General features: G+C 47.5%; 1 protein-coding gene across 1 annotated transcript in view; it reads right to left on the reverse strand.

The window, feature by feature from the left end:
- Positions 1-14242, reverse strand: part of BMP6 (bone morphogenetic protein 6) — a 161753-nt gene that overhangs the window by 3034 nt on the left and 144477 nt on the right. The gene's annotated exons all lie outside the window — the stretch shown is intronic.

Below are 14242 nucleotides of genomic sequence, written 5' to 3' on the forward strand. Positions count from 1 at the left end.
AGACAGGGTTTCACCATGTTAGCCAGAATGGTTTTGATCTCTTCACCTCGTGATCTGCTGGCCTCAGCCTCCCAAAGTGCTGGGATTACAGGTGTGAGCCACTGTGCCCAGCCTTGAATGGACACCTTTAAGCAACAGAGGCGTTGTGGGCCCTGCTGCATGCAAGGCCCATGGATGAGTGAGCCAACTTGCCCAGGACACCCCGGAGGCGCTGACTGGGAAGGCAGCACATTCACATGATCAGATGACAGTACCAGGCAGGATTTGCTATGGTCCAAACAGGGACCATCTTGAAGCTGCACAGGGGCTTTAAAGACAGCCGCCGGGCCAGGAGAGTATCTTGAAGGAAGAGTTATGGTGGAGTGGGGCCTAACCAGGAGGCCCAGGAACAGGGGAGATGGAGACACTGTGCAGGGGCAATGCTCACTCTCGCGGTACTCCCACCTCACTGCCAGAGTTGAGCCCTTGTGTGCTAAAGCAATACTAAGCCAGTGTTCCCCATGAGACTCTGCTGAAGGGCACATACCTGCCCTGCATGGCACACGAGCCACTAGCCTGGCTTAACCCAATCACCAGCAAGCGCACTGGGAGTCCCCTGATTCACTGAGACCCACTGGAGTGGCTCTTACATGACGTTTTCCGCCTGCCACCACAGCAAATAGAAGGTAAGTCAGACATGGCTTCCCTCCTTCAAGAACATAGTGAATGAAGGGGTGGTGTAAAACAGACACACAACTCCAATACAACCCAGAGCATGGATACTACAGGCAAGGGCCATAGGCAAATATCACTGGGAGTTCACAGAAGGGACAATTCGGAGTGGGACCAAGAGGAAAAGAAAGTTCTGCCGGAATGGATTTAAGGATGTGTCAAGCAGGGTCAGATGAGATAAAGCTGGAGAAATGAACGGCCTAGGCTGCCACCCACAATGCTTCAGACTTCCCACCAGAGGCACAAAGTGAACCTCTGCAGGCTTTTGAGCTGGAGAGCAACATATTTCGAGCTGTGATTCTCAATCAATCTGGAGCTGTGTTTGAGAGTTCTAGAGAGGGTGGAGGGGTTAAAGGCAAGGAGAAGGCTTCAGAAAAAGGTTCGTCATCTACTGTGGGACGTCAGTGGGTATAAGAGCCTAGGTCATTTCCAGGCTATCCCTTCCCTTTTCCTCTACATAAGCCAAAAAGTCACCTAATTGTCAAAAGCCTGTTTCAACTGGATTTGCAAACTTCTAATTCCCAGTCTTCCTGACTCTGAAGCAGGAAGGAGCATGTAAATTTCATGATTTTTTTTTTTTTTTTTTGATGGAGTCTTGCTCTATCTCCCAGGCTGGAGTGCAATGGAGTGATCTTGGCTCACTGCAATCTCCACCTCCCAGTTTCAAGCAATTGTCCTGTCTCAGCCTCCCAAGTAGCTGGGACTACAGGTGTGAGCCACCATGCCCAGCTAATGTTTTGTATTTTTAATAGAGATGGAGTTTCAACTTATTGGCCAGGTGTGTCTCAAACTTTTGATCTTAAGTCATCTTCCCACCTCGACCTTTCAAAGTGCTGGGATTACAGGCTTGAGCCACCGCGCCCCACGACATTTCATGATTTTTTTAAAGAAAAGAGACAAACAGTAACTCAGGCCAGTGGCCCATACTGGGAGAAGAGATGGGCCAACTTTTTTAGGTGGTTTATAATTCTAAATGTATTCATCCTGTCCACCTGCCTGTGTTACCCAACACAACCCCCTTGGTGTAACTTCAAGGACCCCAGAGAAGCCCTGAAGGGAAATTTTCACAATGCAGGAAACCAAGGACTTTCTCAGTGAAAACAATCAACGAACAAGCACCATGAGACAGAAACTTCCTATTGAAAAGAACCCCTGAACAAAATGAATCAGCCACATAAAGTCTCTCAAGAGGATGGCTAGAATGCAAGGGAGGACCCAGAGGACCCCAGAGACTAATAAAAGTTGCCTAAACAAAGCTCTAAAGGAAGAATACCGAAACAAAACAAAAACTAGGGGGAAAAATTGAAGAATATCTAAAATAATGGAAGGGGAAAAAAGGACTAGCAAGATTATGGGGGAAAACATGAAAAAAAAAAACAGGTAGATGTAAAAAGAATCAAAACTTTATAAAAACCATGATCATTGAAAATAATGAAATCAGATTAGATATAACTGAAGATCAAACAGGTTAAACATTAGTTGTCTAATTAACAGATTAGTTATACATTAAACAGATAAGCATCAAATTAGATATAACTGAGGACAGAATTAAAGAATTCAACAAGATATTTGAATAAATCTCTTCAAATATAGCACAGAGTCAAGCGGCCAAAATGTATGACTCTCTGTAGAGACACGAAAGAGAATGAAAACTCCAACATATTTTTAATAGGAATTTCTGAAGACAGAATAGGGGAGTAGTAGTATTTGAAGACCTAATGACTGGGAATTTTCTAGAACTAAAGAAAAGCAAACATCCTTAAATTGAAAAGGCCTGATGAATTCCAAGTAGATCAGATAAATTATCATCTAACCACATCTAGTGAAACTATAGTTTATCAAACACATAAATTCTTAAAAGCAATCCAGTTAAAAAGAAAATTACCTAAAAACACAAAATTGATAGCAAACTTAAAAATACACATTCAAAAATTAAATAATATCAAAATGTCATCAGCCTAGAATGCCATACCCAACTGTAGTAGATATTTACTGCTTCTGCTACCCAGCTTTCGGGAACACTTCCCATTTGGGCGAATGCCTAGATAGGTGGGAATCAGAGCCCCATTTCCCATGACAGATTGCTCCCCTCTTTGTCCCCTAGCATCTGAAGTATGGACTCATGACTTCATCAAAGCCAATCAAATGTCTCCATCCTGTAGTGGATAACTCGAGGGAGTGACTCGAAGGTGAAATTAAGAATGAGTAATACGGCAGCCAATGTCTAGGGTGATACGCCATTGGTGGGATCCAAAGCACACTGTCCCCATGACCAGATCTGAGACTTGATTTCCTGAATTTAAGTCTCCAGACTTTTTGTTGATTGGATAAGTTACCTGCTAACTTTATTTTTCTCTTTCATTAGAGTCTGCTTCTACCACATGCAATCTAGAGCCCAGTGATAGTTAATTCTGTGTCAACTTGACTATGGAATGTCCAAGTAGCTGATAAAACTTTTTTTTTTCTGCAACAGGGTTTTGCTCTGTCACCCAAGCTGGAGCACAGTAGCACAATCATGGCTCACTGCAGACCTCCCGGGCTCAAGCTATCCTCCCACTCAGCCACCCAAGAAGCTGGGACTACAGGAACAGGCCACCATGACTAGCTAATTTTTAACATGGAGATGGGGACTTGCTATGTTGCCAAGGCTGGTCTCGAACTCCTGGCCTCAAGCAAGCCTCCTGCCTTGACCTCCAAAAGTGCTGAGATTACAGGTATAAGCTACTGTGCCTGGCAATTGTTAAGCTGTTATTTTTGGGTGTGTCCGTGAAGGTGTTTCTGGAAGAAATAAGCATTTGAGTCAGTAGACTGAGTACAGCAGGCTCACCCTCACCAAGGCGGTTAGGTATCATCTCTTCTGTTAGGGCCTAGAGAGAACAAAAGTAGGAAGGGCAAATTCTCTTTTATTGAGCTGGGGTATTGTCAGCCGGCCCCAGTTCACAGGGCTTTGGACTTCAGGACTCTCACCAGCAGCCCTCTCCAGTGCTCAGGGCTTTGATCTCCAACTGGGACTTACACCAGTGGCTCACCTGGTTCTCAAGCCTTTGGACTCGCACTGAATTACACCACCAGCTTTCTTTGTCCCCCGGCTTGCAGAGAGCAGCTCACAGGACTTCTTGGCCTCGATAATTGCCTGAATCCATTCCCATAATAAATCTCCTATATATCTCTATATATCCTATTGGTTCTATTTGTCTGAAAACATGACTAGTAAAAGCCCTGACTAGCTAAATTATTATTCAATAGTTAGGGAATAGAGAGTACAGGGTGGCAGTGTGGTATCTCATATAGTGTTGACAAGCTTGCCTGGATTTGTTTATGTGGGCTTTTAAAAATTTTTTTCAGACAGGGTCTCACTCTGTTGCTCAGGCTGGAGTGCAGTGGTGTGATCACGGCTCAGGCAGCCTCAACCTCAGAGTTTAAGTGATGCTCCCACTTCAGCCTTCCGAGTAGCTGGATGTACACCACACACCTGGGTTTCCCCCCCCCCCCCCGCCCCCCGAGATGAAGTCTTGCTCTTGTCCCCTAGGCTGGAGTGCAATGGTGCGATCTGGGCTCACTGCAACTTTTACCTCCTGGGTTCAAGCAATTCTCCTGCCTCAGCCTCCTGAGTACCTGGGATTACAAGCGCTCACCACCACACTCAGCTAATTTTTATATTTTTAGTAGAGACTGGGTTTCACCATGTTGGCCAGGCTGGTCTCAAACTCCTGACCTCAGGTGATCCACCCACCTCAGCCTCCCAAAGTGCTGGGATTCAGGCATGAGCCACCATGCCCGGCACACCCAGCTGATGTTTTTAATACTTTGTATAGATGGTGTTTCTCTATGTTGTCTAGGCTGGTCCTGAACTCCTGAGCTCAAGTGATCATCCTGCTTTAGCCTCCCAAAGTGCTGGGATTACAGGTGGGATCTCACCTGGTCTTGTCTTTCTGTTAAGGTATCTTCTAAGCAAAGGAAGAATCTCGGGAGTCAGGCGTGAGGCCATCTGGGGTGAGAGTATTCCCTATAATGGGAATGACAACGTGAAAACCCCGAAGGAGCAGCCTGCTTCACATATTCCAGGAACAAACAGGTGGAGGCTGCGATGTGTTTTATTAGAAACCCACATCCTCTATCAGCCTCCAGGGAACACAGCAGTTAGGTGTGGCCATGTGCCTGGATTCTGCCCATGAATGTGGGGGAGAAGGGATGTGTGGTGCTGCCATGCCTGGCCCTCCTCATTACCCACACCCCTGCCCCATCAGTCTTCCACCCTCCACTCACTCTTCCTCTCCTGCCAGCTGGGTGCAGCAGGCAAGATTCCTGAAGACTCCAGGGCCCTAGCACCCTGTACTCTTAAAGGTGTCTGGGGTTAGATGATAAACTGCATGGCATGATCCCCCTACTTACAGTCTTAGTCTAGAACTTTCCCATCCAAACTCATTCTGCTTGTGAAGTAAGCTACCTCCAAAATACCCTCTCTGTGCTAGCGACCATAATCTCCATGAAGATCAACTTAGCATCATTTGATCACATAAAAATCAAAGATTTCTACAAACAACTTTCTTTTGCCAGTCAAGCAGACATGGGCAGTGTGAACATAATAAATATATCTGGTCTTTGTCCCCACGTCCTGGCACCAAGTTTTGACAACGCTTGGACTTCCATGAGTGTCTTTGTTATGCTTATGAGGCCCCTAGATAGTACACGGTGGGTCCCTCACATTCTCTAGGGCCTCATTAGCTTCAGGGGAGGGCTACTTACCAAAAAAGCCAAGCACAGGATTATGGGGTTGGAACTTTGGCTTAGCCTGGCCTCTGAGGGGCTGGAGATGGAGTTCAGTCATGTGGCCAATGATTCAACTGTGCAAAGCAATGAAACCCCACATAAAAACTCTGGATAGTGAGGCTCAGTGGAGCTTCCAGATTGAACATACTGATGTATCAAGAGGATGGTGCACCCAAAAGGGTGTGGGAGCTCTGACTACCCATGCCCATCCCCTTGACCTTGCCTAGGAGTCTCTTCATTTGGCTGATCCTGAGTCATACCCCTTATAATAAAACTATGATTGTAAGTGTAGGACTATCCTGAGTTCTGTGAGTTGTTCCTGCAAATTATCAAACATGAAGGGTGGTCATGCGAACTCCCAAATTTGTAGGCAAGACAGAAGCATGGCTGCCCTGTGGATGTCACTTGTGCCTGGTGACATCACAAGTGAAATGACAGCAGTCTCATTGGGGACCTTGCCCTTTAATCTGGGTCTGTGCTAACTCCAGGTGGCTATCGTCAGACTTGAATTGAGGCCAGAGGTGGTGGCTCATGCCTGTAATCCCAGCACTATTGGAGCCTAAGGTGGGAAGACCACTTGAATCCAGGAGTTGGAGACCAGCCTGGGCAACACAGACCCTGTCTCTACAAAATATAAAATTAGCTGGGCATGGTGGTGTGTGCCTGTGGTCCCAGCTATTTGCGAGGCTAAGGTGGGAGGATTGCTTGAGCCCTGGAGGTTAAACCTGCAGTGAGCCGTGATTGTGCCACCATACTCCAGCCTGCGGGGGAAAGCCAGACCGTCTCAAAAAAAGAAAGAATCCAATTGTAGGACACTTAATTGCTGTTGAAGAGTTGCTGGCAGAACACAGGCAGGGACCACCTCTTCAAGTCCAGTTTTCCAGTTTCTTTTTTTGCTGGATGGAACCACGATGACATATTCAAAGGGCTGTGCTTCTAACTTCACCAGCAGTTCTGGGTTTCTGTGAACCTGCTGTTGATTTGACTCTCTCAATGCTCAACAAAGGGAACCTTCTCTGTAAGAACAGCTATTTCTTTTAGAGCCAGACACTGGGATTTTTGTTGTTAAGTAAGGATCAGGGCCAGAGAGGGGAAAGGGAGGAATTCAACTCTCCTGTTTTTCTTCCTACAGATACTCTCAGGCCATGCTTAAATTTCCTTATAATTCCACGTGAAGAGCTGGCAAAGAAAGTACAAATCTTTGTGATGGTTGATGCCCCTCGGAATACTTGTGTCTGCCACTCGGGGTCGGTCCCCTGGGCTCTGCATGGAATTACACTGACACATTTTTTTTTTTTTTAGCAGATTGACAGATTACAGAAAAAACTTTCCCCTCACTCCCACTGCCCTTGGTATTTGTTTCAATGAATGAGCTAAAGAGGGCCAGTGGAAATGTTTGCGGTGACAATTCAGTAGGAACATGGTCACTCCAGTGGGACAAAGGGAGGTAACACAGCTTTGCCTGAATTAGTTCACCAATCGAGGGCAGGGCAGAGAAAGGAAGCGAGAGCTGGAGAGAGGCAGCAAACCAAAAACCAGAGAAGCAGACCCAAGACGGAGGAGCCTTCCCCACCACCCCTGCCACCGGGACAGAAGCCCTCAGTGTGTGACTTGTGGGTGGCCTGCACTGAATCCTGGGCATCATCAGGGAGCTTCTCTAAAGTACAGAGTTCTCAGCCCAATCCCAGACCCATAAGTCACAGCCACTGAGACTGGGCCCCCAGCTGTCCACATGCACCTGTGACACTAGAACTGGAACTGCTGCCCTCTAGACAAGAGGCCTACATGGAGGTAGTGCTATTGCCCCATTGAGACACCAAGTCTGTCTTGGGACACCAAGGCTCCCCAGAAACCCCAGACACACAGCTGTGGTCAAGGGCCAGTATAGGTTCTGAGGGACATTTTCAAGGGATCTGGCTTTTTCAAAGTTGAACGCACAGTGAAATCTGGTCCCCCTCAAGGGCAGGGGTACCAGCTGCCCAGAGGGGATTCTGCACCTGCCAGAAAAGGCCCCAGGTGCTCATCCAGGGCAACCTGGACAAACACAGCCCAGGCATAGGTGGGTTTGGTCAAGAAACTATTGAGTGATCAGGTAACACAGGTGACAAAATCCAACAATCTTAAAGGCCCCCCAGGACGAATTTCTCCCATAAGCAGAAGGGTCTACTCTTACGTAGGGAGAAACATTTTCCTCGCCAGGGATTTTTGAGCTTTGAATGTATCAGATGTTAATTGCCTTTAGCAGCACGGCTTTCTGTCCCTTTTTATAAACCGCTTCCATAGGGAAACCTTCAGGTATGATTAGTATTAAAAACCCAAATCCTTCCTCTCATCTCAAAAAGAGCATTACAGATACTTGAACATGGGTTTTAAATGGAGATTTTTTTTTCTTTCTAGCACAACAATTGACTTTAAATTTGCCCTAAAACCATGATAAAACATTCTGCTTTCCTTTATAAGCCCTCAACACACACACATACAAAAAGCATTTGAAGGAAAAAGATATGGCTTTGGACGTGGGAGTTAAATGGGCTTCATCTCACAGTGTGGGACAGGCAAGTGGGGCCCACGATACAAGAAGCTTCTAAAACTCCTGTGGGGGATGGAGATGAACTCTAAAGATCCAAGACAGACTTGCCTGTTTCCCCCAAGGAAGACCCTTCAGCAAGAATTTCTATGATCTGCAGTGGAAAAGAAGGTGGCAGAGACAGGCACCATCCACCTCAGAAGAACAGAGTTGGGCAGAGAGGTCCCAGCTGTGGGGCCCAAAGCATGTCCTTTTTATGAAGGCTTTATGTTTCCAATGCTTTGCCTTCATTTTTCCAATACTTTGCCCAAGGGAGGCTTGCATCTCATTTAGGCCTTTTGCACAATGAAACCAGTGGTAGAGAAATAGGTGGAAGTGTCCCATCCATTCCCAATGGCGGGAATGTGGAAGTACCTGACATTTTCCACTGGAAGAGATTGGGGTGTTCCAATCCAGAATTCATCCTGGAACAAGGATGAAGCTCCAGCCATGGCTCTGACATCCCTCTCCCAAGCCCCAGGTGTGTCTCTCATTGTCTGTCGTTCCTCCACGTTACCTGGGGGCCAGTACACCTGGGAGGGGTTGGGGGCCAACTTGCAAGGAGCCATATGGAGGTGCATTTTTCTGTAATCCAGCAGATGGGAGGGAGGACACAGTGATGGAGTCTCCTTGTCCTCAAGACACAACTGAGATTTCACATCTGAGAGTCCTGTTTTGAGGGTGGTGGTGGTGAAGGCAGAGCTCCCTTCCTGGGGGCTATCAGGGGTCAGTGCTACAGCTCCCAGTGCACACGCCTCTGACTGATCCTCTTTCCCCCACTTTTTTTTTTTCTGAGGTGGGGTTTTGCTCTTGTTGCTCAGGCTGAAAGCGCAATGGCATGATCTAGGCTCACTGCAACCTCTGCCTCCCGGGTTCAAGCGATTCTCCTGCCTCAGCCTTCCAAGTAGCTGATGTACAGGCATGCACCACCACGCCTGGGTAATTTTGTGTTTTTAGTAGAGATGGGGTTTCTCCATGTTGATCAGTCTGGTCTCGAGCTCCCGACCTCAGGTAATCTGCCTGCCATGGCATCCAAAAGTGCTGGGATTACAGGCATGAGCCACTGTGCCCGGCCTTCCACGCCTCTTGCATCTTCCTGCCCTCCTCCTCCTGTTGCAGGTGCAGTTCCACACAGGCTCTGCTGAGCTCCTACAGTGTGCTCAGGTCTGGTGGGGAGTTCTCATCTCAGCTGCTGAGCCTTGGCTCTGACAACCAGCTTCCCTGCTGACAGCCTCTGCTCCCCGACCTTCATTCCTGGTCTCCCCTGTGATGAGTGAGGAGACACTCCATCTACAGGAGAAAACAAATGGGGGTGCTGTCTAGGCCCACGTGACAGTGACAGGGCAGGGCATCCTACTTGTCTCAAGGCAAGCCAAAAACTGCAAAGCAGCTCTTTCCCAGTGCAGTGAGGACAGGATGCCCTTGGCCTCACAGAAGGTGGCTAGCTGGGCCAGCACCTCCTCACAGAAGCCACATCCCCATGCAGTGACATGTGCTCTGTCCACATTGCTTGTACTCTCAATGCAGGGTTCATACCACAGCCCTAAGGATAACATCTTATTCCTTCCATCCAGCATCCTTCGTAGCCAGCTCTCCTGAAGAGCCATGCACACAGCAAAGTGCAAAGGAGCCCACTGTCGGTTTAGCTCTCAAGCTCAATCCCTACGTGCCAGGACCAGCCAGTGACAGGCAGGCTTCCCTGGCACTGGTGACCAGAAGAGTCCCATGGGTATGAGCCCCAGAGGAGAAGGGAAGGGCACAGCCACCATCCTGACCCTCAGACAGGCATTGTGCAGGGAGGCTGCATTTGGGGCTGTAGGGCCACCAGGCAGTGGCTGCTGTGAGCATGACAAGGCTGGGGGCTCCCGAGGCAGGTGCACCTGAGTCACAGAGGCCACAGCCAGCCTGGGTCCCAGGGACCCTGCCTGCTGCCCTTTGCAAGCTCAGTAGAGGAGGAAAAAGAAACAAAGGGCAAGACAGGGAGAAGGGAAATGAAGGTAAAAGAGAAAGAACATCAGGGACGCCAAAGAAAGGAGGTGAGAAGGAGGGAGAGCGAGGGAGGTGGGCAGGGAGCCATCTACTCACCAGGGCTTCTGTAGAGGGGCCACTCGGCCACCCTGGGCTGACCCCACAGGCCCTGCCACCTCAGCCTGGTGTCTCCACTCAGCAGGTCACACACAGCCAAGAAAATACCAGAACGGCAGGGGATCCGACAGAGCACCATGCTCCCTGCATATTTCCCGGCTTTCCTGAGCTCAGGCTACAGACTCTTCCAAAAGGAAACTTGCTCTTTAGAGGGAATCGTTCACTACTTTAATTTCCCTTCTCTCCTAGAATGACAAGGGTGATGGAGGACGGAGGCTGTTAAAGCGGCACCTCTGTCTTCATGGGCCTGGCTGCTCTTTCCATGTCTCTGGGTCTATCGGCCCTACCTTATCCAAAACAAGCCTCTTGCTCCCACTAGCCCAGCAGAATCAATATAGCCATTGAGGCACGTGCAGCAGGTGCCAGCTCCTTGTGTCACGGACACCATGGAAGGCCAGGGACCACACAGGAGTTTTGATTTCTGCTGTTGATAATCTAACAGTTGGTGGGGTTGGGGCTTGGGGTGGACAGTTTTGATTTTCAGAGTCTAGGTTTTGTTTATAACTTGGATGGTCAGCATTGAGAAGCAAGAGCGAGCCCTATTTTTTGGTTGTTTCAGGAGATTTCAGGATCTCATAAGGCTCCATTTAATCTAGGTGGGACTCTGGTCTCTCCTCAGCCTTTGTCTTGATTCTAAAAGAATACAGACCTGTCCTAAAAATAGACAAAGGCATCCTTTAAAGACCTAGCTCTAAGACCCACCTTCTACATTCTCTGCTACTTCCTAGAGTGGCTCTCCAGGCTTGGCAATAATTGGAGAATGACAGGCATCTCACAACACCTGCAGAAGCCTCTTCTTATTGCCTTTTAGAATTGTTGCCATTTGCACATTTGCAAGTGGTGAGCCTCGGGAAGAGGTAGAAGGGAACTTTCCAGTCTGTTCCACTCTTCCATAGCCCCTATCCTCAAATGACAGTTGAACATGACAGAAGTGGAGCTCTTGATTCCAACTTCTTTCTTTTGTACTCTCAATGCAAGGCTCACACCACAGCCCTAAGGATAACATCTTATTCCTTCCATCCAGCATCCTTTGTTGCCGGCCCTCCTGAAGAGTCACGCACACAGCAAAGTGCAAAGGAGCCCACTGTCGGTTTAGCTCTCAAGCTCAATCCCTATGTGCCAGGACCAGCCAGTGACAGGCAGGCTTCCCTGGCATGCCTGTCCTCCATGTCTATGGAGAATTAAGGTTTGATTTCATACAGGAAACCCTGAACCAAACTCTACTTAACGAAGACATCTGGAAGCCAAGCTACAGGTCCTAAAAATTTAAGATCACGATGACAAATTAAAATTCCCAACTTTTCTGGAGAACTATAAACTGGTAATTCACAGTCCTGAGCCGTGCCTATTCTACCCAAGCTCTGAAAGTCCAAGGTGGACCGGCCCAGTCAGCTCTGGCATCCCCAACCCATGGAAGCCAACAATGAAATAGTGAGGACATTGCAATAATGAGACCCCCAGTCTGGAATGGATTTCTTTGAAATCTATAGCAAAAGATTGCACAGTTATAATAAACTACTCAGAGTTGTTTTGCAAGAGATGAATCCTGGTTACTTTATGATGAAAGCCTACTGAGTGGTCCCAACTGGGAAGCTTAAAGGACAGAAGATATAAACTATTAATAAGAAGGTCAACAGCATTCCTAAATGTCCTGGAGCCACATTTCCCCTGAAGGTCCTTAAAGATACATGTTTGGGTGGGTGGGAAAAGGAGGGAAGAAGAAGTTACTCTAAGAAATGCTGGCTGGGCACGGTGGCTCACCATACTTGTAATCCCAGTACTTTGGGAGGCTGAGGCAGGTGGATCATTTGAGGTCAGGAGTTAGAGACCAGCCTGACCAATATGGTGAAACTCCGTCTCTACTAAAAATACAAAATTAGCCGAGAGTAGTGGTGGGTGCCTGTAATCTCAGCTACTTGGGAGGCTGAGGCAGGAGAATCGCTTGAACCAGGGAGGTGGAAGTTGCAGTGAGCCGAGATGGCATTCCAGCCTGGGCAAGAAGAGTGAAGCTCATTAAAAAAAAAAAGAAAAGAAAAAGAAATGCTAACAGGTGGCACTGGTGCTATGGCAGACTCATTCCAAAGGACAGACAGGGTCTCAAGAGGCTGCTGGGTCATAGATGGTTGGCAGAGCTGGATAGTGACAACACAAACATCAAGATTGAAAGAGACTACTCTAATTTCACATGAATCATTAAAGTGCAGATAATGTTTCCAAGCAAACTGTCATCTATCAAAACAAAGACCAATTCTGCATCACAGCAGCAGAGCAGACTTCAGACTCACCAGCTGACTTGAAATTGCATTAGCTATACCCTCTCAAAAGAGGTCTTGGAAAGATCCTGGAAAATTAGCCAAATGAGAATTCAGAATCACCCAATGGAACTTCAAGGCCATTTGTTCATGGACCTAATCATGGACTGGCCAAGTGGTATCACAGTCCCCCAGAAGATAAAATAGTGAGCCACATGTGAGAGCTACGATAAAGGGTGAATGAGAACAAGTAGAAGAGACCACTGAACTGGAGCTACAGAACCTAAGGACACGTGTTGCCAGAGCAGCAGGCTGGTAAGAAATGGAGGCTGGGAAAGAATTGGTGGATTGGTTAAAATCCCCAGTGGAGCAAGGACGGCTAGGACCAGGACTAGTCAAACATGTGTAAAAACAATAATGATACGGAGCAGAGGCTAGCCAGGCCCCCGGAGGAGTGCAGCACAGCCAACATCCAGCCTTCATTTAGAGCAGCCAGCTGCAGAGAGGCCAGGGCAAGTGAAAGCCGTCCAGGGAGATGTCAATCCGAACCGCTATCCAGTGCACATGTTTGGAAAGTCCAGCTTGAAAGCCAAGTACAAATGTTTGAGTAGATTTCGGTGGGCGGTGGGGCTCTTGGCCTCTCCCTTGCTGTGCACTAGTCTTGCCGTCTCAGGCACAGACAGCTCAATTCCAAAAATAGCCTCTTATTTCCTTGCCATGTTTCACCCTGATGACAGGCAATTTGATGAATGAATGCTAACTTCTTTACCCAGATGTAGGACGATTCCTGGTGGGCTGCTTCTGGTGGTGGTTTTGGTGGAGAACTATCAGTTCCCTGGGAGCACGCCATGGAAGAAGGGGGCAGGAGAGACAAAGCAATCTTTTTCTTCCACCTTCCAAAAGATTTACAAGCAGAAAGTCGGCCTGCGGTCACGCCAGAGCACACCACTTTTCTGTCAACTATAACATCTACCTGGTTCACAAAGGCCCAGCAACATCTGGCCTCACGGAGAGCCTGAGGGAGAGGAAAACCAGACAGCCCGTTTCTCCAGGTAGCAGGCCATCTCTCTGGAAATCTCTTCTGGGAGAGGAATCTCTTCCTTAGCATGTCCGCTCCCATTAACAGAAGAATAAATAAGGAAGAAAGAGCCAAAAATATAAAGGAACACTTAAGTCAGCCACACATGAGCAATTTCCCAGATCGCTTAGAGGATCTTTGAAGAGAATGAGAAGGAGGGAGCATCCTTCATAGTCATTCTTTCTTGGGGGCCTTTAAATACGTGAGGCCAGAGTGATTCTATATGAACCCTTTTGCCTTTGAAGGGGACAAAGCAAATTTGGAAGTACTGCTTGGGAGATGGGTTGTGGGGGAGACCAGGGAAAAACAGACACTTGTACCTTGTTACCAATTAGATCAACATTAATATCCATATTTAATTTAAACTCATCAAACTGAAAACAGTTGAAAGGGACTTGGAAAATAATCATTGGTTGATATTGCTAAAACCAAAATCAGACACGACATGTTTTCTCAATTTAAAAACATCAGTGTGTGCACTGGGTGGGGGGATGCTGAATAAAATCAAGTGAAATTTTAATTTTAAAAAGCAATCAACATTTCAAGAGATGCCTCCATGCCTGAGATCCCAGTACCAAACTGACCACAGCTCATTAATAAATTGAAGCCGACCATCAGCAGACTTCGTCATCATAGCCAGAAGGAAAACACTGAGATTATTAACTCTATTCAGCAGGTCGCCTCTGGACTGAATAAAGGAAAGCAGGCATTTCTTCTTTT

The sequence above is a fragment of the Callithrix jacchus genome, chromosome 4, assembly GCF_049354715.1.
Source record: "Callithrix jacchus isolate 240 chromosome 4, calJac240_pri, whole genome shotgun sequence".
In the NCBI taxonomy this organism is placed as follows: domain Eukaryota; kingdom Metazoa; phylum Chordata; class Mammalia; order Primates; family Cebidae; genus Callithrix; species Callithrix jacchus.